Source organism: Acipenser ruthenus, chromosome 2 (genome assembly GCF_902713425.1).
Source record: "Acipenser ruthenus chromosome 2, fAciRut3.2 maternal haplotype, whole genome shotgun sequence".
Lineage (NCBI taxonomy): Eukaryota > Metazoa > Chordata > Actinopteri > Acipenseriformes > Acipenseridae > Acipenser > Acipenser ruthenus.
Window position 1 is genome coordinate 52,072,359 of NC_081190.1, and position 25,112 is coordinate 52,097,470.

Sequence of the window (25,112 nt, forward strand, 5' to 3'; positions counted from 1 at the left end):
GTAGAGTGTGACAGACATACATACTGACACAATTGGAGTATAAGGGGCTACATTTTGAATGAGGACTCACAAACATATACCCACACTAAAATGAAGCCAACAAGTATTAATGATTGCATTTGTGGGTCAGGTATATTTATTATCCCATAAGTAATTATTCGGTATTTTAGACTTAGCAACGCTGCAAATTCTTATACAGTATTCAACAGATTATTATCCTATACATCTCTTTTATTCCTATCACCCAGTGTGGGCAGACAGTCCATTCCTTGCAGCAGCTCATCCTTTTCTTCATATAAGCTTACATACGATACTGTGTAAATTCTCAATGCATTTTTACCTTGCTAGAATTCATTTGCTGCTCCAACATTTTAGGTAGGGGTGAAATTCTCAACATAAAAATGCAGGTACTCATGTGCAGATGGGTGCAAACATAATTAAATGGAGCCAATTTGAGTGCCAATGAATAAATACTTCCAAAATGTATAGATATCAGTACACGATCATTTTTTAATACAAAATAAGCCTTAAAAACGAATTGATAAAATATAACCAATTCACCATAAACAAAGACGCTGAAAATACTGAAAGCTTTGTACCCTCTGCATGTATCATCCAGTCATGTACTGTAATATAACACTTAAGTTAAACCTTAAATGATAAGTATTAAGAAATATTACACTATACAGTAACTGCTGTAGAGAGGGAGTTTTGTTTCAAGACACCCTAAAAAAGAGGTGATATTATAAAAAAAAAGTATAAAAAACCCCCAAAACTGTGCTATAAAAAAATGATACAAAAGGTCAAACAATGCACAATAGTGGCTGAAATATTGAATGTAACATGCACGACAATTAAAAAAAAAAAAGTATGTACTTGACTTGGCCATTTTAATCTCCATAGTATTCTCTGAAATCATCCCCATACTTTCCAGACCCTGGGTACTCACCTACACAGCAGGACCTGGCCATGCTATAATAATAGCCTTGGATTAGAACATATATCCATGTTATTTTATTTTTATACTTATTACTTATCCTACAATTATATATTGTGTGTGCTTCTCTGCTGTGTTTCTATCTATATTATTTATCATGAATTACTCCAGAAATAAATAGCTTTTGAAAAGGCTTCTTAAAGCTGAACAAAAGGATATGTGATGGAATTATTTCAGTGTAACCACTTTCTTCAATTAATTTTTTATCATGGCATGATCATCGTCGCCACACACTTTCAGGAGCATTGTTTTTAAACAGATCTGTAATCAGCAGGGCAAATGCTTAAAATGAACACTGTACCACTTTACATTATGAATCAGCATAACACTGTTTAAAAATGAAACATGTTTCGTTTATTAAGAAAAAGGGAGAACAGAGGGTGAGTATAGCTGCTAAAGTCTTCATCCACATTCGGTTGGAGAAGTGAAATAAAGATTTACCCTGATCGAATGCTTACAGAGCACAAGTATGTGTTGTGTGGGGAGTATTGGGTGGCAGGGAGAGAGTTAAAATCCTCCCTGCAAACACATGTGGGAATGTTGCCACAGATGTAGAGTGATCACGAGTGTTAGTGAGAATGGTGTTGCTGAAGGAATGGTGTGGTGCACGTCACTATGTGTTTGTTTTGAGTAACGTAAATAAATATGCGTGTATGAGCGCTTAACTGCAGTTGCATGGTCTCTGAGTCTCCTTGACAATGCTCACCCTGTCACATATGGTATCAGAAGTGGGAAAGCGGCCCTGACGACTCAGATGGAATGGTAGATTTATTTTGAAAAAAAAAATTGAATGGGAGGAAAGCTGAATAGTGCAGCAGCTCTGGTTGAGGGAAGGAGGGGCTCTGTGTTGCCTGGAGTATGGGCACCGGTGACAGAGACAGAATGATTCTTGGAGATAAATCTCCCTCCTGACCTGCACTACTGGAGTGCCACGTGCTGAGGTCAGTATTGCCGCTACCAGCACCACCACCACTGGTGGAGCCAGTCTTGCCACTGTCAGCATTGCCTCTGCTGGTGGGGCCAGTCTTGCCACTGTCAGCATTACCGCTGCGGAAGGAGGAGGTGAGGAGACCTCCACCACAGCCCCAAGTATCAACCCACCCAGGAGAGTCCATGTGGGGAAGTATGGACATGAGGGGAGGGGGGTGGTGCTTTGGTGCTTTGGGGGGGGGGGGGGGGATGGCCAATGGCAGCCATGTGTGCTTCGCACATGGGGGGAGGTGTGCGGCACCACGGCAGGGTGTGTGTTGTGTGGGGTGTATTGGGTGGTAGGGAGGGAGTTAAAATCCTTCCTGCAAACACACATGGCTGGTGTACATATAGAGTGATCATGGGTGTTAGTGAGAATGGTGTTGGTATGAGCGCTTAACTGCAGTTGTATGTTCTCCTTGGCAACGCTCACCCTATCACATAGATATAAAGTTGTAGTCAAAAGTTTACATACCCCAATGGAAATTAATAATTTCTAGAAATTTCTCGAAAAAAAAAAGAAATATAGGAAAAATATTTTGCAGCAAAAGTTTTGCTTTTATGGATAATGAAAAAAAAAGTTACAAGAAATAGCTGTCTACACTTATTTGTTTCAGCAATTTTTTGGCAAAATTCCAAAAATGCTAATTCAAAAGTATTTACACCCTGACAAGGAAAATTAAATTAATTGCTAGTTGAGGCACCTTTAGCAATAATAACCTCTTTTAAACAATTAGGATATTTGTCAACAAGCTTTTGGCCAGAATTGTACCAGTATTGTACCAGTTCATTCAAATTCCACACCCCTAATCAATGGCAGCACATATAGTACTCAAGGAAATAAAAGAAGTTATTTACAAACCGCTAACCAAGATCATGCAACAGTCTCTTGACAGAGGGGTTGTACCAACAGACTGGAGAATTGCAAACGTAATACCGATCCACAAAAAGGGAGACAAAACCGAACCAGGTAACTACAGACTAATAAGCCTGACTTCTATTATATGTAAACTTATGGAAACTATAATAAGATCCAAAATGGAAAATTACCTATATACAGTATCCTGGGAGACAGTCAGCATGGTTTTAGGAAAGGGAGATCGTGTCTAACTAACCTGCTTGATTTTTTTTGAGGATGCAACATCGACAATGGATAATTGCAAAGCATATGACATTTTTTAGTTAGATTTCCAGAAAGCTTTTGACAAAGTCCTGCATACAAGATTAATCCTCAAACTGAACGCAGTAGGGATTCAAGGAAATGCATGCACATGGATTAGGGAGTGGTTAACATGTAGAAAACAGAAAGTACTGATTAGAGGAGAAACCTAAAAATGGAGCGAGGTAATCAGTGGTGTACCACAGGGATCAGTATTAGGTCCTCTGCTATTCCTAATCTACATTAATGATTTAGATTCTGGTATAGTAAGCAAACTTGTTAAATTTGCAGACGACACAAAAATAGGAGGAGTGGCAAACACTGTTGCAGCAACAAAGGTCAAAATGATCTAGACAGCATTCAGAACTGGGCAGACACATGGCAAATGACATTTAATAGAGAAAAGTGTAAGGTACTGAACGCAGGCAATGAAAATGTGCATTATAAATATCATATGGGAGATACTGAAATCGAAGAAGGAATCTATGAAAAAGACCTAGGAGTTTATGTTGACTCAGAAATGTCTTCATCTAGACAATGTGGGGAAGCTATTAAAAATGCCAACAAGATGCTCGGATATATTGTGAGAAGTGTTGAATTTAAATCAAGGGAAGTAATGTTAAAACTTAACAATGCATTAGTAAGACCTCACCTAGAATATTGTGTTCAGTTCTGGTCACCTCGTTACAAAAAGGATATTGCTGCTCTAGAAAGGGTGCAAAGAAGAGCAACCAGAATTATCCCGGGTTTAAAAGGCATGTCGTATGCAGTTGTGTTATGTTCTGATTCCCTTTCATCAGTAAAACATTCGCTGGCCAATGAGCACCATAAGAATGGGTCTTTCAGTATTGGAGCAGTTAACCTCAGGGAAACACACAGAGCCACAAGTTTCCGCTGGTTCTATCTTCTGTAAATGTCTTACTAAATTATGAACACATATGAGAATTGTGAGGGTCTGTAACCAACTCCCCAGTAATGTTGTTGAAGCTGACACCCCAGGATTCTTCAAGAAGCTGCTTGATGAGATTCTGGGATCAATAAGCTACTAACAACCAAACGAGCAAGATGGGCTGAATGGCCTCCTCTCGTTTGTAAACTTTCTTGTGTTCTTGTTCTTATACCCTTTTTCTCAGCTGTTAGTAGGCTGTGCTCTCTGGATCTTTACCTGTTAAGTTGGAGTGATTTAGTAGATGCACACCCTATGACACAGCACAGACTAATAAAATGAATGGGAGGGCAATTATTATTATAATTTTTATTTTATTTGCTAGACTTTTATTGTTTCAAAATATAATAGTAAAAATAATACAGGCATTTAAATTTCACCTGTGAAGCCATTTAAAACTTTTTTCGCTTTCCATTTCAACACAAGATCTGATTTTAATATTCCTCCATACCAACCCTATGTTCATACATTCCTGTTATCAACAGGTTGTATGCCCCAATAAATAACAAGATAAAGTATAATAATAAAATAAGACAGTTGTTCAATTTCAGAAAAAAATCAGTACATAATAAAAATGTGAATAATTCTGTGGAATTTATTTAGGAATTAATTGGGATTTACTGTAATTAGTAACAGGGTGAACCTTGGAAGTGAATATACTGTACAAAGCTGTATAATAGTTTGGTAAGATATTCCCTTTGCTATTATTGAACTAGAAGCAAATTTGTTCAAAAATGAATCTGAAACCTGTTCTTCCCTATAATTTTACCAATACAGAACAGAACCAAAACCTGGCTGGCCAACCATAAGACACTGTGGAACCAATAAACATCACCTTATTCAAACATAGACAGAGGGTTGAAGAAATGTCATTGACTCCATTTATTTCCATCTAAATTGCTACCAGATCGCAATGGTGCTTGGTGGATTCTAGCTACTGTAACGCAGTTTATTATTTCCTGTTATTGGGGGTAGATCACGTCAGTAATAGGCACACCCTATTGACCAGTCTTTGCGAGGGCTCGCTAGCAAGCCCCGCCCTGGGGGAGAAATTAAAAAGCATATAGCTGCCTGCGAGGAGGAAGTCGCTCTCTTGGGACTGAGACACAACAGAGAGCAGATTGCTAACACTGCCCATCTACTATAAGCTTGCGAGCTGTCGCTGATTCGGGACTAACACCATTCCACTGAGCCTAGGTAGGACGTGTTGTCATTAAATACCATTCTTCTGGGATTACTATAATACGCAGGAGCCAATTACCCCATTCTGGAATTCATTTAGCATACATAGAAAGGAGACCCGGCTGTCGATTTTGTATGCAATATGATTATTTAAAAATAAAACAGTAACCATTATTGACTCTGAAGAACTTTTTGTGTTGAGAAACGAACCCTTAATAAAAGTGTGGTTACAACTGGCGCCCAAACGAGGGGCCTGCGTTTAATAGCGATCTGAGAAAATAAAAGCGAGAAGCAAGAAAAGAAAATAATATAAAAATACATTTGTTTGTTCATTAAAACTAACTTTGCTTGCTTCACTGGACAAAACCGCTGGTTAAAAATAAGAAAATAACCAATTCTTACCGTGTGTTGTGAAGTAAACACTTCCTGTATTTCAACTGACATGAATACGTCCGGTTCAGCCATGGAAAACGTTGCTAGTGTGCGAACAGTGGAATTGCTGCCTGCAGCGACCTCTGGTGGTGGCAGTATAGCAACTACTTGTCAAGCTAATCCCAAAGTCATTGAAAGCAAAGCAGCTGAGTTGGAACTGGCAATGTTAGATGAGGCACGAGAAGCCGACCCCCTTGCGAATTTAAAGGGGCAAAAGCATACTTACAATCAAGAAAACGAACCAAATTGTTCTTTTTTCAAAGATATGCTGCAATGTATTTTGGATAGAATGGAGAACCAAAATCAACAAATAAATAAGAATTTAGGGTCAGTGCAAAACGATCTCCATAAGGTTACCAATGGCCTTAATGACCTCCAAAACGTGCTTAGAAGAGAAGTTAGTGACATTGGGAAGACTACAGATGATCTTATGGCCCAAATGGCATCTTGTGAATGTGTTATTTCCAAGCATGATGTTGCTTTTTAGAATATGCAAGCTGACGTAGGCTACATGCAAAAAGGTCTTCAGGGAACACAGCAGGACGTAGATGCTTTGAACCAGAAGGTAGAGAACCTGCAAAGCAAGGTTGACTCTGCTGTGATTGGGGACCTGAGAAGCCTTCACCTAGAGGTCCGACACATTCAAGAGACCATGGCTTGTGGGGGTGACATGCCTAAACGACACACCCAGACCACAATGTCTCAGACTGAGAATGCTGTAGCTGATTCTCCTGCACTAAACCCCAGAGTTTCTGAGCTCCAATTCAGCACCCCTTTACCTCCATCACATGAAAGGTCTTCACTATCCACATCATGGTGCGCAAGCCCTGCACCATGGCTTCGTCCTCCATCTGTTATGCAGCCCCCTGAATATGGCAGTAAGGGAGGCCCCAAACCTCGTGAGTTTGTTGCTCTTTTAGAACGATACTTCCAAGCACAGTGTATTCCAGAGAACCAGTGGCTACTGCAGACTGATTTCCATTTTAAAGGGAGTGCACAGCAATGGTGGCGTTATAAACGGCAGCAGGTTCGCAGCTGGGAACAATTTAAGAAGGCATTTCTGACCTACCATGAAGGTCTCATGAGCAGAGAACAGACACAAAGGGACCTGGAGGTCCGCCAGCACGCTGATGAGCCACTAGAAGCATTTGTCTGGAGAAAGTACGAACTACATTCTCAGATATACCCACAATGCTCTGAGGAGCAAGTGACTCAATATATTATTGGTCTTCTGCATCCTGATCTCAAAGTTTTAATGCGGTCAATGGAACTGAACACCCTTGAACAGCTAGTGCAGAGGGGCAAGACCTTACAACAAGACCTGAAGGAGGAGAGAGAGTATAAACGGCAGCAAAACTCCTTGTCAAAACCCCTTGCATTCAAAACTACTAACACCAGTGACAGACAGGAATCCCCTGAAGGGAAAGGCCAACAAAAAAAATATTACTCTGAAAAGTCTCAGTCCAGCATGGATGTTCAGTGTAGGTCATGCAATAAATTTGGACACTATCAGAGGAACTGCCCGAGGAAGTCCCAGCGTACCCCACCTGATAAAGTAACTGCTGCTGTTACTGGTATCTCTACAGACACAGACAACCATCTGGACCAGGGAAACGTCAGAGGGGAGGCCGTGAAGCAGGAGCTGGGGCCTTCCTATTAGAACAGCATGCTCCTGCAGAAGGCGTGGCAGCAATGTATTCTGCCCACCAAGACCTACAGCACACATCTGAGCACTCAAGCAACGATCAAAACGTCCATGAAATCATGCGCTCATTCGAAGGCACCAATCTCTCTGCTTGGTCAAGATATGGAGGCCTGCCTCTCCTTGAGGTAGAAGTAGGTGGCCACAAGACTCAGGCATTGGTTGATACTGGAGCGACCAAATGTTTGATGTCCAGTGAACTAATGCGGAAACTTTCCATGCCACCCCACATGTTGTCAGCGTGGGAAGGGAACGATGTCACCTTGGCTACCGACATCAAGTGCTCACCCTTGGGGTTGTTGAAGGTTCGACTGAAGATGGTCGGAAGGTTATGGGAGGGAACGGTTTTAGTGATGGAAGATCTCACAACAGAGCTGATCATTGGAGTTGACTTAATTCGTGAAACTGGATTGTTAATAGACCTCCAGCACATGAAGGTGTGGTATTCTAGCTCAGCCAAAGAGGTGCCTATCCCACCTACCAAGACGACACAAGAACTTCCAGTGCTTGTGGCAGCGGGTGATTCTCCAATTCTGGAAGCGGAAGGAACCACCTCCTTGCAAAATAGTAGCACAACAGGCTCATCCTCCAAGGAAAAGCACAGTCAGCTACAGGATGTACTGCAACGGTTCTCAGAAGTTTTAGGGGACCATATGGGCAGAAGTGACACTGTTCAACACCATATTACAACAAATGGATCCCCACCCTGTCGGCAGAGACCTTATCCATACAGCCCAGAGAAGCGAATGTCCATCCAGCAGCAAGTTGAAGAAATGCTGAAGTTAGGTGTGTTTGAGCCCTCTAAGTCACCCTGGGCATCTCCTGTAGTCATCGTTAAAAAGAAAGATGGCAGTGATCGCTTCTGCGTAGACTACAGGAGACTTAATCAGGCAACCCAAACAGATGCCTTTCCTATGGTGAACATGCGGGAGGTCCTTGACAGTCTTCATGGGGCAGTCTACTTCAGCACTCTAGACTTACGCTGTGGATATTGGCAGATAGCTATGTCACAAGACAGTCGGGAAGCGACCGCTTTCATTACGCACATGGGACTGTACCAGTTCAAAGTCATGCCTTTTCGTTCCAGAGGCTTATGAATGAGGTACTTCGGGGACTAGTCCATCGCAATTGCTTTGCTTATCTTGATGACATTGTCATCTTCTCGTCAAGCTGGGAACGGCATCTCCAAGATCTAACTGAAGTATTGCAGCGACTCAAGGATCATGGACTCACCTGCAAGCTTGAGAAATGCGTGTTCGGTCAGAAAGAACTCAAATATCTAGGACACATTATTTCTGACAAAGGTGTAGCCCCTGACTCAAAAATGTTGGAAGCAATGAATCAGTATCCGAGACCAAGCAAACCAGAACATATTCGACAGTACTTGGGCATGTGTAAATGGTATGGAGGATTTATCGAGAGACTCTCTGACATTGCTGAGCCACTGACAAGACTGTTAAAGAAAAATACCTCTTGGAAGTGGAGTACAGAAGCAGAAGCAGCCTTCCAGCATCTTAAAGAAGAGCTACAGAGTGCTGTGCATTTGAGCTATCCAAACTTCCATAAGCCTTTTGTCCTTCAAACTGATGCCAGTAGTGTAGGACTAGGAGCAATCCTTTATCAGATGGAAGGGGAGAGAAAGTGCATCATTACGTATGCAAGCAAGACACTCAATGCTACAGAGCGGTGTTACCATGCCACTGAAAGGGAGTGCCTAGCGGTGGTATGGGCTGTAAAGAAGTTTCGTCCTTTCCTTGATGGACGTCGCTTTACACTAGTCACTGATAACAGTGCACTGAAGTGGCTAGCCAGTATGAAAGATACCAGCAGTAAATTAGCACGATGGTCTTTACAGCTTCAGGAATTTGATTTTGAAGTGCAGCACTGTGCAGGAACTTCAAATCAAGCAGCAGATGCCCTGTCTCGGAACACTGTACTGGAAGACAGCTCTGATTATAGTTCTCTAGATGACAAGATGCTGCCTGAATTGCAGCTCCCACCGGAAGAAGCCATAACAGTCCTTGTCTCTACCGTAGTGGAGGGGAACCCTCCACGCCTTTTAAGCCGAGATATTGTTCAAGAGGAGCAAAAGAAGGATGGGTACCTGTTGCCTATCATTGAGTACCTCAGTCATGGAACTGTTCCCCCCTGCAAAGAGCAAGCAGCAAGAATCAGAGGTACTCACCGAAATTATGCACTTGTAGATGATGTCCTCTATCGAATGGATGGGGATCCTTACCGCACAGAATCAGAAGAGGATTGGAAGATGGTAATTCCTCATTCTCTCAAGCAGGAAGTGCTTAAGTTATTTCATGACTGTGAGACAGCTGCACATTTGGGGTTCCACAAGACGTTAAATCGTCTTCAACAGCGGTACTTTTGGAGAGGCATGGTGCGAGATGTTGCAAACTATGTCAGAAGTTGTGACATCTGCCAAAAGGTCAAGCCAGACAACCAGAAACCAGTAGGTTTGATGGTACCTCAGAAGCCTGTCGAACCCTGGTATAAGATAGCTGTTGACCTCATGGGACCGCTGCCAAAGAGCTGTAGTGGAAATGAGTATCTTCTGGTTGCTGTGGATCAGTTTACTAAGTGGGTGGAATTATTTCCCATGCGTCGTGCTACAACAAAGAAAATCTTGGTTAAGCTGGAAAACGAAGTGTTCTGTTGCTGGGGTATACCGGCAATTATCTTATCTGATAATGGGCCTCAGTTTGCGTCCAAGGAATGGAAGGAAGCTTGCCTAAGATGGGGAATAAAACCTCAGTATACTTCTCCTTACCATCCTCAGGCCAATTGGACAGAGCGAATGAACCGCACAATCAAGATTATTCTTCAGTCGTATGTCCACCAAGATCAGTCCAGATGGGATGAGGACCTCGCAAAGTTTGGTCTTGCTATTCGTACAGCAGTACAAGACACCACTGGCTATAGCCCAGCACAGCTCAATCTTGGACGAGAGATAGCTCTCCCAATTGATCATTCATTGGCCACTAACAAAGACCCAGTTGAAGAAGATCTAGGAGAGTATCAAGAAGCTCTCTATGAAAAACTACATCGATATTATGAAACAGCCAGAGATAACATTGCAAAAGCTCAACAAAAGCAGCAAAAGTATTATGACGGGAAGCGCAGGCATGTAAAGTTCAATGATGGAGATCAGGTTCTTCTTCGTGCACACCCCGTCTCTTCAAAGGAACAACGATTCTCTGCAAAACTGTCTCAAAAGTGGGTTGGACCCTACAACATTGTAAAGGCTATTTCGCCACTCAACTACGAACTTTGTGATCCTGTCTCGGGTAACAATCTGGGAGTTCAACATGTACACAACTTGCGACCATTCAATCACAGAAAACTGGCTGGAGAAGAGACACGTTCCTCTGATGTAACAACTCAGAAACTGAAGGAGGGTGAACCGAAGATGCGCAGCCCCAAAAGGATTCAGGGAAGACCCTACAACCTGCGGAACCGGGCCAAACCGGTCCATAGGGCCCTTGCCTCGGGTTCTTGAAAAAATTGCAGCCTGAAGTTTCCTGTGCATTAGCATGACAGCACCATGAGGAGAAAACAATGAAAGGATAACCTGTCTACAAGGGACACTACAAACTGTTCAGTTATTTGTGTGTCACATATTTAGATTTTATGTTATTAATATTTAGCGTTCAGAATGTTATGTAATGTTTTGTGGACAGCCAAGGTCACTTGATGTAACTGTATTCTTAGAGTAACTGTGCACAGCCACCTTAGCGGAGGGGAGTTGTAACGCAGTTTATTATTTCCTGTTATTGGGGGTAGATCACGTCAGTAATAGGCACACCCTATTGACCAGTCTTTGCGAGGGCTCGCTAGCAAGCCCCGCCCTGGGGGAGAAATTAAAAAGCATATAGCTGCCTGCGAGGAGGAAGTCGCTCTCTTGGGACTGAGACACAACAGAGAGCAGATTGCTAACACTGCCCATCTACTATAAGCTTGCGAGCTGTCGCTGATTCGGGACTAACACCATTCCACTGAGCCTAGGTAGGACGTGTTGTCATTAAATACCATTCTTCTGGGATTACTATAATACGCAGGAGCCAATTACCCCATTCTGGAATTCATTTAGCATACATAGAAAGGAGACCCGGCTGTCGATTTTGTATGCAATATGATTATTTAAAAATAAAACAGTAACCATTATTGACACTGAAGAACTTTTTGTGTTGAGAAACGAACCCTTAATAAAAGTGTGGTTACACTACTCACATTCTAATAAACTTGACACTAGGACCATTGTTAACTCAGATTTTATGATTTCCGGTATGTGAGCCGATCAAGCATTCTAGTTTTCAGCTTCAATAAATAATAAACTGACAAAAACACTCGCTGAACAACCCCAATCTGTCTCTTTCACTTAATGAAACACAACATTCATGTGATTTTCCTTTTGAAAATGAATTGTGGAATAGAACTGGAAAGCTGATAATGGTGTACTGTAGTCATCTTTCTCACTGGTGAGCTACAATATCAGATATACAAGAGCAAGCTAAACTAGTTTTAATGTATAGAGTTCTGCTTTGCAAACTCCAATTTCATACTGAAGAATGTATGGCAAAGACTATTTGTTGCGTTTGAATTGTTTCATTGAAAGCCGATTTTTTGAATGGGTTAATTTGTAAAAGACTGTGACAGGCTGGCTGCAGGGAGGAACTCAGACCAGAGAGAGAAACACACAGACAGACGGTGATGATGAGAGAAACTGAGTGCGATGGTTGCACTCAGCGTTTAATAACAAATAAATAAAAAGGTTTAACAAACAGAACACAAAACACAGGACACGGCACTACACGCCAAAATAAACAGACAGACAAAACGAACTACACAGACAAACACGGTGAGCTTCTTTTACTACTTATTTTACTAACAATTACTACCTCCGTCTCCTATCCCGTTCTCCACTCACCGAACACCTAACCACCAGTGAGTGAAAACATGCAGCTTTTATGCAGTTGTACCGAGATTCGATTGCTAGTCAATCATTCAATTGGAATCTCGGTACAACTGCACGTGAATTAATTAAAGTGCAATTCCCCGTGCTCACATACTATTACTTTTTACTTGCACGTGATGTGATGTGCCATCCCCGTGCCTAACTACAAATATACAATTTACACACATGTGAAACACAGACCGCTTATATCCCGTGTACCAATGCCTATACACCAACATTTACACACAACACGTAACATATAACATACACGGGGGGGGGCACTTTGCCACATATACCCCCCCTTGTGCAACGCACACATGGCCTCAATGGCCACCTCCCCCCTCAGTCCCAAAGTCCTGGAAGAGGGGGAAGCAAGTTGTTTCTGGGGGTGGCCATGGTGGAATGTCTGGCACCCCCCAATTCTTCGTGGCTGGCAGCTCCCTCTTCCGGGGCTTCAGCCACACTATCTGCTGCCGCGAAAGTGCAGCTGGGGGAGCTGGTCTCCTGACCTCCCCCTCTTTCTTTATGGCTGGCAGCTCCCCTTCATGGAGCTCCGGCCACATTGTAGCGACCCGAGGCAAAGCAGAGGCCCCGGCGACCCCAGGCGAAGCAGGACCCTCGATGACCTCAGGCGAAGCAGGATCCCTGGCGACCCCAGGCGACGGCAGCAGCAGCGGACCCTCGGGAGGTGGAGGCAGAGGCAGCTCCTGCTCCTCTCCCTCGGGTGGTGGTGGTGGTGGAAGCAGAGGCAGCTCCTGCTCCTCTCCCTCGGGTGGTGGTGGTGGTGGAGGCAGAGGCAGCTCCTGCTCCTCTCCCTCAGGTGGTGGTGGTGGAGGCAGAGGCAGCTCCTGCTCCTCTCCCTCAGGTGGTGGAGGCAGAGGCAGCTCCTGCTCCTCTCCCTCAGGTGGTGGTGGTGGAGGCAGAGGCAGCTCCTGCTCCTCTCCCTCGGGTGGTGGTGGTGGAGGCAGAGGCAGCTCCTGCTCCTCTCCCTCAGGTGGTGGTGGTGGTGGAGGCAGAGGCAGCTCCTGCTCCTCTCCCTCAGGTGGTGGAGGCAGAGGCAGCTCCTGCTCCTCTCCCTCGGGTGGTGGTGGTGGAGGCAGAGGCAGCTCCTGCTCCTCTCCCTCAGGTGGTGGTGGTGGAGGCAGAGGCAGCTCCTGCTCCTCTCCCTCAGGTGGCGGAGGCAGAGGCAGCTCCTGCTCCTCTCCCTCAGGTGGTGGTGGTGGCGCTGCCGGCTCCTCCGACAGCGGGGGTAGGGCTGGTGGCGCTGCCGGCTCCTCCGACAGCGGGGGTAGAGCTGGTGGCGGGCGTCTCCGCTGGGCTCCCTTCAGCAGCAAAAACAGCGGCTGCTGTGGAGCCTGAGCTTCACGCCCTCGTCCCTCCCAAAAAAAATTAGGGGTTTGGGCCTTCAGCTCCTCCCCTCCGGACACAGGACGCACTGGCTCCTCCCCTCCGGGCCGTGGACGCACCGACTCCTCCCTCTCGGGCCGTGGACGCACCGACTCCTCCCTCTCGGGCCGTGGACGCACCGACTCCTCCCTCTCGGGCCGTGGACGCACCGACTCCTCCCTCTCGGGCCGTGGACGCACCGACTCCTCCCTCTCGGGCCGTGGACGCACCGACTCCTCCCTCTCGGGCCGTGGACGTTCGGGCTCCTCCCACTCGGGCTGTGGACGTTCGGGCTCCTCCCACTCGGGCTGTGGACGTTCGGGCTCCTCCCACTCGGGCTGTGGACGTTCGGGCTCCTCCCGCTCAGGCATAGGACGTGGCAGCAAGGGCTCCTCTTCTTCATCCTGCATGGGGCATAGGGCCAACGTGTGCCCATATGCCCCACAGCCAGGGCACCACTCCCCCCATCCCAGTCTTTGGGCCATTGCCTGTAGGGTCCTGTGGACGGAGCAGGGTATGGTGGTGTGGCTAGTTTGGCCACAGTCGAAACACCACAGCCCTGCTTCCACCTTTCTCCCTTTGCCCTCCTGTGCTCTTCTCCAGCCTCTTCTCCCCATTTCTTCTCCTTTTTTTTTTTTTTTCCCCAAAAAAAACTGCGGTTCCCGCTCTGGCCTGAGCCCTGGAGGCGCTGTTGTCCCGGTTCTGACACCACGTGTGACAGGCTGGCTGCAGGGAGGAACTCAGACCAGAGAGAGAAACACACAGACAGACGGTGATGATGAGAGAAACTGAGTGCGATGGTTGCACTCAGCGTTTAATAACAAATAAATAAAAAGGTTTAACAAACAGAACACAAAACACAGGACACGGCACTACACGCCAAAATAAACAGACAGACAAAACGAACTACACAGACAAACACGGTGAGCTTCTTTTACTACTTATCTTACTAACAATTACTACCTCCGTCTCCTATCCCGTTCTCCACTCACCGAACACCTAACCACCAGTGAGTGAAAACATGCAGCTTTTAATCATTCAATTGGAATCTCGGTACAACTGCACGTGAATTAATTAAAGTGCAATTCCCCGTGCTCACATACTATTACTTTTTACTTGCACGTGATGTGATGTGCCATCCCCGTGCCTAACTACAAATATACAATTTACACACACGTGAAACACAGACCGCTTATATCCCGTGTACCAATGCCTATACACCAACATTTACACACAACACGTAACATATAACATACACGGGGGGGGGGGGCACTTTGCCACAAAGACTAATAACTTTTATAAAATAAATACATGAATCATTCTTGTGGCAATATGTTGAGAAACATATTTGTTTCTCAAATAAATGGTAAAACATAAATGGTAAAACAATTCAAATTCAATTCAAATTCAAGCTACGCCTTCCACCTTCACAAAGAATTGTATCATTGGTTTTCTTGCACTGGCTTATCTTAATAGTGGAGAGAACCATTAGTTCCTTGTGCATTGTTTGAGTGGATAGTGTGTATTTTCCAGTGGTGAAGGTTTATGTGCATTGGGCTATTGCTTGTAGTCTATAGTGTGGCAGAATTTGTTGCAGGCTTGAGTCGTCATGAACAGCTTGCGACCAGAGTTACACTTTCCGGTGGAGATTTTCTCCACTCTGTCATTCCAGGAACACCCAGAGACTGTCTTCATTGACACTTTCGTCAATTCAGCCATTGCTTTGAGGGACAAGTAGGTTGCACAGTCCTCAATCCTCACACGTTGAGAAGTCTCTTAGATCCTTCTGTTTTGTACACAACTTCTTACATATGCCTAGTGGATCACATGACACGTCATGTGACCACATACATTTGCATAAATGGCAGACAAAGGGATTTTCTAATTTTACTAACTTTTATTTCTATATTTATTTATTTTAGCCAGTCAGTGTACCCCACAGGTATACCCCAAGGATCTGTCCTGGAACCCCTCCTGTTCTCACTCTACACCTGCTCGCTAGGTACTCTCATCTCCTTTTGGCTTCTCCTACCACCTTTACACTGATGATACCAAGATCTTCTTCTCCTTTCCCTCCTTTGACTCCTCACGCATCTCAGAATGTCTCTCAGCTATCTCAACGGACACATTCACAACACAATCTTTAACCTGCACACTGCACAATCAACTTATGGAACTTGTGGCACTAGCCACAAAAGTGTTTAAATAAACACTCACTTTTGTTAAAATGCCTGGCCAGGTAACTTCTTAATCATTGTATCTATTAATTAGGGATTCCCCTTCAAGAAGGCTGAACTCCCATGAGCCTTGGCTCTTTTTTAAACAGGTAGAGGGGGAAGGGAGGCAGGTCTGTGTTCTGTGTTCCTCCATTTTGTGTATGGCGGTGTGGATTGTGTGCAGGTACTGAATGGGTTCCAGTTAAATAATAACTATACTACCTTGGAGCATCTCTTGGACAACTTGTTGCTGTTTTACTGCCACTTGAACTACACAATAAGCATCAATAAACAAACAAACAGTCGGGTGAGATTATTCTGGGTTTTTTTTCCATTTGTTCTTTTTTTCTGTTGGACTTTGTTTTTTTTTGCATTTTGGATTTGGATTTGTTTCTTTTTAGTTCTGTTGGATTACTTGGATTATTTTTGGACTTGATTTGTTCGGGACATTGCTTTGCATGATTGATATGTGTGTGATAGCTTTTGTTATATATATAACTTATGCATTTATACATTAGCAATTAGCTATTTCAGATCTCTGTTTCCTTGCCTGACTTTAAAATTGTTTGTTACCTTCCCTCTACTACTTGTGTGCTTGTCTTAAATTGTTTGCAATTCGCTTGTGTATAGTTTACTGGTGTGTGTGGTATTAAATTTGTTAATTGAGGACCCTCGTTTTTTTGTTTTATTCGCTGTCGGCTGAAGCTCTTTGTTTCAAACCGTTATAGACTTCTTAAAACTGTAAACTAAGTATAAACAACCTATTAGGTGATTGTTTTTTTAACATACACTGTTGGTTCTCTCTCTGAAAGGCAGTGGAGCTGTGACATGGTGAGAAACCCATTGTCACTCCTCAGACAGTGTCTGGAACAATGTATTGACAAACACATCAACTAGATAATTATACATGGATTTTTCCTTTTGCTCAATTTCTCATGAGTGACTACATCCACAATAACTGTGTACTGTATGTGAAACACAGGCAATGGGAACTGACAGTAACCTTTCCTTTTTGTCCAAGAATATAGTATAGCATCTCCTGGCAAATACTGACTTAAGCTATAAAAATAATGTGTTCACACACCACCAGAATACAAAACCACCTGATAAAGAAACAATGGTAACACATCATAAAGAAAATACAAGTGTGCATTGTGGAAAGAATGGGAACAAAAGAACAGTTTTATTTTACCGTGTTACACCAGCACTTAATTGTTGTATTAAAAGACTACCAAAAGCAGGCACACTAGTTTGGGTTTTTTAATACATGTCCGCAGGTGAATGCATCTTTTTAAACAGCTGTCTATCACTTTCATGAGGGACTTCTATTCAATGTTGTTATACCAACATACATTCCTTCCCACCAACCCATTTCCTCTGGGATTTCATTCATTTGTAGCTGGAAATATAACCATTTTATTAAACACAATTACCAGTTTGATGATTCATCACCAACAGACAAACTAATATGCTGTTATTAAGCTAGAACTCTATTGTACTATAAGATTCCCTTTATAATGTATTTGATTAAATTACCATTTACGCTCCATATTTCTTCATTTATAGTAGGCAAGACAGAAAGAAACCCAACATAACACTGATTTAGTAAGTTATGAAGCTTAAGTATATGCATACAATTCAAACAATAACAAGCATTTACAGTTATATGAACAAGCCTAGTCTAAATACATATTAATAATTAGTTTAACATGGATATTACACTAAGATAATGTGACTCTACCCTGCCAGGGGACTTTAATTTAGCTAACCCTAGGAATACATTTGGGGCATTTACTCAGTAGATGAGTTCTGAAATTCAGGGTTACAGAAAATGTTTCGGTGGCTTTTTTTTTTTAATTAATATACAGTTGCAATACAGTGCTGTTTATTTTTTATATATTACTGTCTATATCTGTATAAACTAAACATGCATTACTGCTAAAACTACTGCATTGCACGCTGTTAATATACAGTAATTTGATCTTATTTAGTACCCCCTACTTTACAAAACTCTGTTGAGTAACATCATTTCTTGTAAATTGCATTTATATCCCAAGGGCCAGTTTTTCAAAACTTTGGTTATCGATTTCCGCATTTGATCGGGATTATATTGTGAAATTTTTAAAACGTTAACATGTGATTGGAACTACTGTGATCTGGATTTCGCTTTGGTAATCCGATCACACTTTTAATTGCGATTAAACGTTGTAATTGGGTTTTTCCGAATTTAAAGAGGAGATCAGGATTTTTATCCAAAATATCAGGATTATTTTGATCCTACTGCGAAGGTCGATTTAACTTTTAAATATTCATAGAAAAAAATACTAGGCAGTATAAGGGCTGTAGTGCTATATTTAGAAGTGAGGGGTCTCTATTATCTACCCTCAGCCCCCCCCCCACCTCCCTCAACCCTACCACGCCCCCTGCCATCCCCGTTTCCCCACACACTCAACAGAACTGCAGTTTATCACTCTACAATAGTTACATAACTTTAACACGCAAGTCGCAAAGGTGAATGTATAATGGGTTCCGTCTAACTTTAGCTATATTAAGAAATGCACAGTAATATCGTGCTGTTTGAGTGGGGGACTACGAAGAAAAATAACATCACTTCACTTATAAAATTATACACAACCTTCATACAACTTATTTACTTAAACATAAAAAATAAGGTTTAATCCATGAATGGCTTCTAAGTGAATAAAATAAAATATTGAAATTATTATTATTATTATTATTATTATTATTATTATTCCTATGCGTAGCACTCCCCCCCCCCCCCCCCCTCCTCCCTCCTCTCGTATATTGAATGGTTTGGTCCAGAATCAGCTTCTCTCACTGTCCTATTGCAGCCGCTTAACAGTGAATGAGACTGAGATTTTGAAACAGAAGTGCATCCGTTTGCAAAAAAAGATTTGTGTAAAGGTCACAGGTAACATTTGTTTGTTTGTTGCGGTTGACTTTTATCTTTTAAATAAATGTTTCGCTTATTTTATCTACTTGATTTCTGATATATAAGAACTGTTCCAATTATTACATCTAATTGTAAAAGGCTGACACCTCAGCACAGCGTTGATACAGGTTCCCTTCACCTCTGTTACACATTATTCACACCTATTGTTCAACACCAGGCACGCTATATTCAAACCTTTTCATTATTTATTTCTCAAGGGTTTCTTACGGCTATTGTATTTTTTGCTTATGTGCAAGGGTTATACACATGTATATCTATCTCCATATATTAATAGGAGCAGAACAGTTAAATATTGTACACATGAAGTACTGACCGGTGCTCTCCCTGCCCAAGAAGTGAGGGGTCAGCACTCCCTGCCGACCCGGCAGCACTACACTCCTGGGTAGTATTTACATGCATTTTATAAAACTACTGCCTGGTTATTTTACTGGCCACTAATGGTTTTAGATGTGATTTAACGTCATGGATTGTTGCAGAGAGATTGCATCTAACCAGTTGTCAGAGATATGCAAATGAGCTGTGTCCTCTACTGTAGATGTCAATGGCATACACCGTCACGTTATGGCTACAACACATGTCTGGAGACAGGTTGTCTGAAATATCAAGACATTAGGTTAAAAAAAGTAAAAATAAATTGCACACACACAACATTAGTGTTAATGTACCTGTAATTTTACTTTTCATTATTAGCATCCTGACAACTTTTTACACTTATACCTAAAATGACTGCTCTAGTGCACTGCTAGTGTAAGGATTATTGCCCACATTGTCAAACAAGTAACACAGCAATAACGATCCATAATGTGGTACAGAACAGAAAAGCCAGAGCAGTTATGTGTTTTTTTTAATTGATCTTCCTGCATTGATTTAGAGGACAGATCTCAAACCCGTCCACTAGAGCGGACATTTTGAAAAGAGCTTTGAAACAGACTTTAAAGCTATAAGAACATAAGAGCAGCAGTGTGGAGTAGTGGTTAGGGCTCTGGACTCTTGAGCGGAGGGTCATGGGTTCAATCCCAGGGTGGAGGACACTGCTGCTGTACCCTTGAGCAAGGTACTTTACCTAGATTGCTCCAGTAAAAAAACCCAACTGTATAAATGGGTAATTGTATGTAAAAATAATGTGATATCTTGTAACAATTGTAAGTCGCCCTGGATAAGGGTGTCTGCTAAGAAATAAAATAAATAAGAACATAAGAACGTTTACAAACGAGAGGAGGCCATTCGGCCCATCTTGCTCGTTTGGTTATTAGTAGCTTATGGATGCCAGAATCTCATCAAGCAGCTTCTTGAAGGATCCCAGGGTATCACCAACAAGATTACTGGGGAGTTGGTTCCAGACCCTCACAATTCTCTGTGTAAAAAAAGTGCCTCCTATTTTATGTTCTGAATGCCCCTTTATCTAACCATTTGTGACCCCTGGTCCTTGTTTCTTTTTTCATGTCGAAAAAGTCCCCTGGGTCGACATTGTCAATACCTTTTAGAATTTTGAATGTTTAAGTGTAAAAAGTTGTCAGGATGTTAACAATGGAAAGAAAAATTATAGGTACGTTATTTAAACAGTTGTAGCAACAAGGTGGGAAGTATAATGCTATATTTTTCAAAACCTTGCTACTTACTCTTTAAGTGTGTTTCACTGTATTTCCTGTTTATACTCATACTTCTAAAAATCCTGCACAGTAATGTTTTTGGTTAGTCAAAGGAGGTGCCAATTAGAAAGACTTTGGAACCACTGCACTTATTAGAAATGCTTATACAAGGTCCTTAATCTCTGGTAAAGGACCTTAAATAATATCATTCAAGCTATGTTCAATCACTGTTCCAAATCAATCAGCTGGAAAATACGTAAATACTGTATTCATGTACTTTAAATTTTTTCTGCTTGTACATAACACGCCCTTGGAATGTTGTAAGTCAATGTAGACCAAGAGGGTATGACAGAGGGTATTTAGGGAAAGTGGCCCCAGCAATCTGTTCCTTTTGATGAGGTTACCATTAGGACCGAGAAAGGAAGTGATCAATTTGTAAATCTTGAGTGAAGTGTTTTGTTTGTTTTGTGTAACTGTGTATATTTGTCTTTGCCAGATGGCTAATATGAATCCGGGAGCTGCCGCTTCAAGCCAGCGCTAAACACGGACTGCACTGCACCTGTGTTCAAACAAACACCACTGTCTAATCACCGCACCTGCACCTAGAGCACTCACTGTCCGGAGACTGTATCTGTGTTGTGTGTCTGTGTTTTGGTATTATTATTTTGGGACTGCAACCCCTTGGTTTATACGCTGACAATACCCATAGTTGGGTAGAGCCAGCATTATTATTTCAGTGGTCAAGCCGACCACTAAAGAAAATAAAAGAACTTGAACCGTGAACTTTGTGTTTGTCGTTGTCTGGAGCACCTGCATCACTCCTACACATATGCACTGCAACCCACACGTTCACATGTTTGCTGTCAGCGGCAATACAGTAAACACAGTAGCAACTAGTCTCCGGTTTGAATGACGAGTTGAAGAAATTAAACAACTGGATGCTGATTACTTTCAGCAACGTTATTTCAGCATATCATAATAATGGCAACACAGGCACAGTGCTCTCTTCTCTAACAAAGCCAGAAAACTGTTAGCTTAAATACAAAAAAATAGACAATATATGAACCTGCACTCAAATCCTAATTTACTTTTCTTTATTTACATGTTTTATAAACTGTTCACAACCATGATCGCTTTTGTGTACCGGAACGGAAGAACGGCTCCATGTAAGTAGATTTCTTTTTTTTTTAGTGTTGACTTACAATTTACACTATTGGAAATACTAAGGACATGATATAGTCCACCGCTGGGATACTGCATCCTGAAGGCTACCAGAGCACTCATGGAATATTAAGGAAAACATCTGTATTCATTAGCAACAAAAACTAGTGCTGTGAGGGGCTCCCGAGTGGCGCATCCACTAAAAGCGCTCCGCTTGGAGTGGAGGATGCGCCCTAGAGCCTGGAGATCGCAGGTTCAACTCCAGGCTATGTCACAACTGACCTTGACTGGGGGTTACTAGGGGGCGTCGCACAATTGGAAGAGCGCCACCCAGGTAGGGAGGGCTTAGGTCAGCAGGGGAATCCACGGTTCACCGCGCATCAGCGAGCCCCTGTGGGCGATAGGGCGCCTGTAGTTCTGCAGTGGAGCCGCCAGATCTGTGTTGTCCTCCGGCACTATTGGTCTGGTGGCCTCGCTGTGGCTCCGCAGTGCGAAAAATGATGGCTTGGTAGGCGCACGTTTCAGAGGGCGCGTGTTCTAGTCGCCGTTTCCCGAGTCAGCAGGGGAGGGGTGGGGGGGTTTGCGAGCAGCGAGCCAAGGATACAGATAATAATTGCGCATACAAAATTGAGGAGAAAAAAACAGAGTAAAAAATAATAGTCCATTGTGAGAATGTGCTATTAAAGTTATGGTTCTACTAGAAAAACACAGAAGAGAAGTGACTGAAGAAAAGATACCCAAGCACTTGAAAGAGCAGAGGTGTCAACCTTGGTGTTCTAAAAGAAATTCCGTTTCTCCGTCCAGCCATTTCAGAAATTAAAAGGGTTTACATTTAAAAAGTATATCTATATAAAACATGACACAAAAACAATGCAAGCATAGAAATATCACACTCAGTCTTTCTCTATTATGTAGTACCGTAAGTACGCAAATGTTTAAATTTGTGAAAAACAAATAATGGCTCATAGTCTGTCTCAGCACAAATTTATACTGTAACAAACAGACTAAAGCAAACTTCTTTTTTTTCTCCTCTGAAAGTTTAACAGTACAGAAATGTCACTTTTATTTCTTTCCACAGTATGTTCATATTTACAATGATGAAAGGTCAAGTGATTTATCCATTCATTCATTTGTCAATAGAAATCTATTTATTTAATGTCAGACATAATTTGCACTGTTCCAATAAACATGTCTAACATTTGGTATGACAACAAGAGAAATACCTGGAATCATCAGTTAAAAGAGGAGGTAGATGACACAATGAACAGGATCTCCAGTATGGCTGCTTGCATCAAGAGTTTGATTATAGCATGACAGATGAATGAGCAAAGTGTATTTGAATGGAATTCAGAAGAAATTTAATTTCAGTTTAAATAGATTTAGTTGGCTGATTTAACATGAAATCTAACTGCTGTGAAAATTATTAAAATAAAACAGTAAAAGACCAATAAAAAGGCAATAATGTATTTGACAAAGCTAATAAATCTGATGTTTTCTAAACAATACAATAGTACCAGCAAGTTCATAAACTGGGGGTTCCCCACTGATGATGGAGGCTTGGGAACCCTCTGGACAACTCAGATATTTTGGATGGAAGGAATACCTAATAAAATAGCACTCTGTTATCAAATGTATAAACAAAATAGTTATCAGTCCATAACCATTACTCCTTGTGGGAAACTATCTGAATAGGGGGCCAGACCGGCATGTGTTCAGACTAATATGTGGATGTCAAAGATGCAGAACTGGGCTGCCACAAGCAGAACCAGACCCGTGTCCTGCATTTTCCCATATGGTAGAGCATTGTAGAATAATGTTTGAATGTAATGATGAACAAGGATCATCCTTTTCTCATTTTAAAGCTTAAATTAGACGATGTAAGGAGAATTGAATGTTTTGAATGTGATGAGACTCACCAGGTGAGATGGGATCATTTGGGAAAGTTAGAATACAAAGATGAGAAACCTGCTAACAGAGTTCAGATATCCTGTAGATACCAGGTAACTGATTTAGGAAAACACACTTGCGATGCTCAGCGCTAGATTCCGGAGGTTTTTAAGGAACCTTTAAGAACAGAACCAGAAAAGGATTTCCAATCCTGCTGGGAGCACTCTGATATCTTGGTCACAAACCTGATACTGTGTTCAAGAGACCAATGGAAGAAAAGTAACTATTAACCACCTCAACACCAAGACGTACACACGTACGTCAAATGAAAACCCACTTACAGTACCATGCTTTACCTGCATACGTCAAGTTTCCCATTCTATTCTATGAGCGGTTTCTCATTTTAGCGTTTCAGGTTTCATTCCCTAAGGCAGTACTACTACTGTGGAATGTGCAATGAAAGTCGGGGGAGGGTCAGGTGACATTTGTATCCAATTGCGTGTCGTGTAGAGATTACAATCTACCTGTGGGCGTTTAGAAGACTTGAGATATATTGCGGGAAGCCATTCAACTTTTACAAGTATATATATAGTGTTTTATATTATTTATTTATTTTTATTATTAGTTGTACTTGTTTAGTTGTAATTTATATAGTTTTTAGTGAAAGCTAAACATGGCAACGTACATGGAGAGCGACAATGGGAGTGATGAAGATTTTGAAGTTGGTTCTTAGGATTTCAATACCAGCGACAGTGATGTTGACTTATCACTCAGCGATGATGATGAAGAGGATGTGGACCCAAGAACAGCAGGGGACTGGGTGTTTATTACTGATCCCTACCATGATGCCAGTCCTCCATGATTTGATTTTGCACCTGTTTACACAGATGTGCACCCCACCGTGGAACTTGAGAGTTTGCATCCTCCATTGGAGTGCTTTTTGGCTTTTGTTCCCGAAAAGCTAATCACTTACTTTTGTACAAACAAAAGAGCATGCAGCTACTTTACGGGTGAGCCCTCTGCAAACGGGAAGATGATTGGTTTAAAATGGCAGTGCTATGATGAAATACTATCAAAACACAGCATTGGGTACAAGGCAATGAAGCAGGCGTCTGCGGCAGCCAGATCCTTCACACTGCCTGCGCAAAGTAGCCCTGTACACGCATTTGTGACTATCCCTCCAAACAAGGGAAGCAAAAAAGACTGCAAAAAAGGTGAGGGGTCTGCTACGAAAACGAAAACAAAAGAAAGGACACAAGAAAAATGTGCAATGGTTGCGAAGGCAACCCCGAGTTCTGTTGTATTGAACATTTCAGTAAATGGCACAGAGCAAGTGAATAATGGCATATGTTTTGATGTTGTTTGATTTTTTTTGATAATTACTGTTTACTGATTATTATTGTTATGTGCGTTATTGTCAGTGTTTTTGTTTTCATTGTTCAAACAAAAAATAAAAAATAAAATAAAAAAACTTGTTTTTATCTCTATATTGAACATGGGTATGTAGTACACAGGAGCATAAAGGGTTAATGAAAAACACAGTTTA

General features: G+C 42.2%; 1 protein-coding gene across 5 annotated transcripts in view; it reads right to left on the reverse strand.

Moving 5' to 3' along the window:
* The window catches only part of LOC117409687 (serine-rich coiled-coil domain-containing protein 1-like), a 667,826-nt gene that overhangs the window by 366,901 nt on the left and 275,813 nt on the right, over positions 1 to 25,112 (reverse strand). The gene's annotated exons all lie outside the window — the stretch shown is intronic.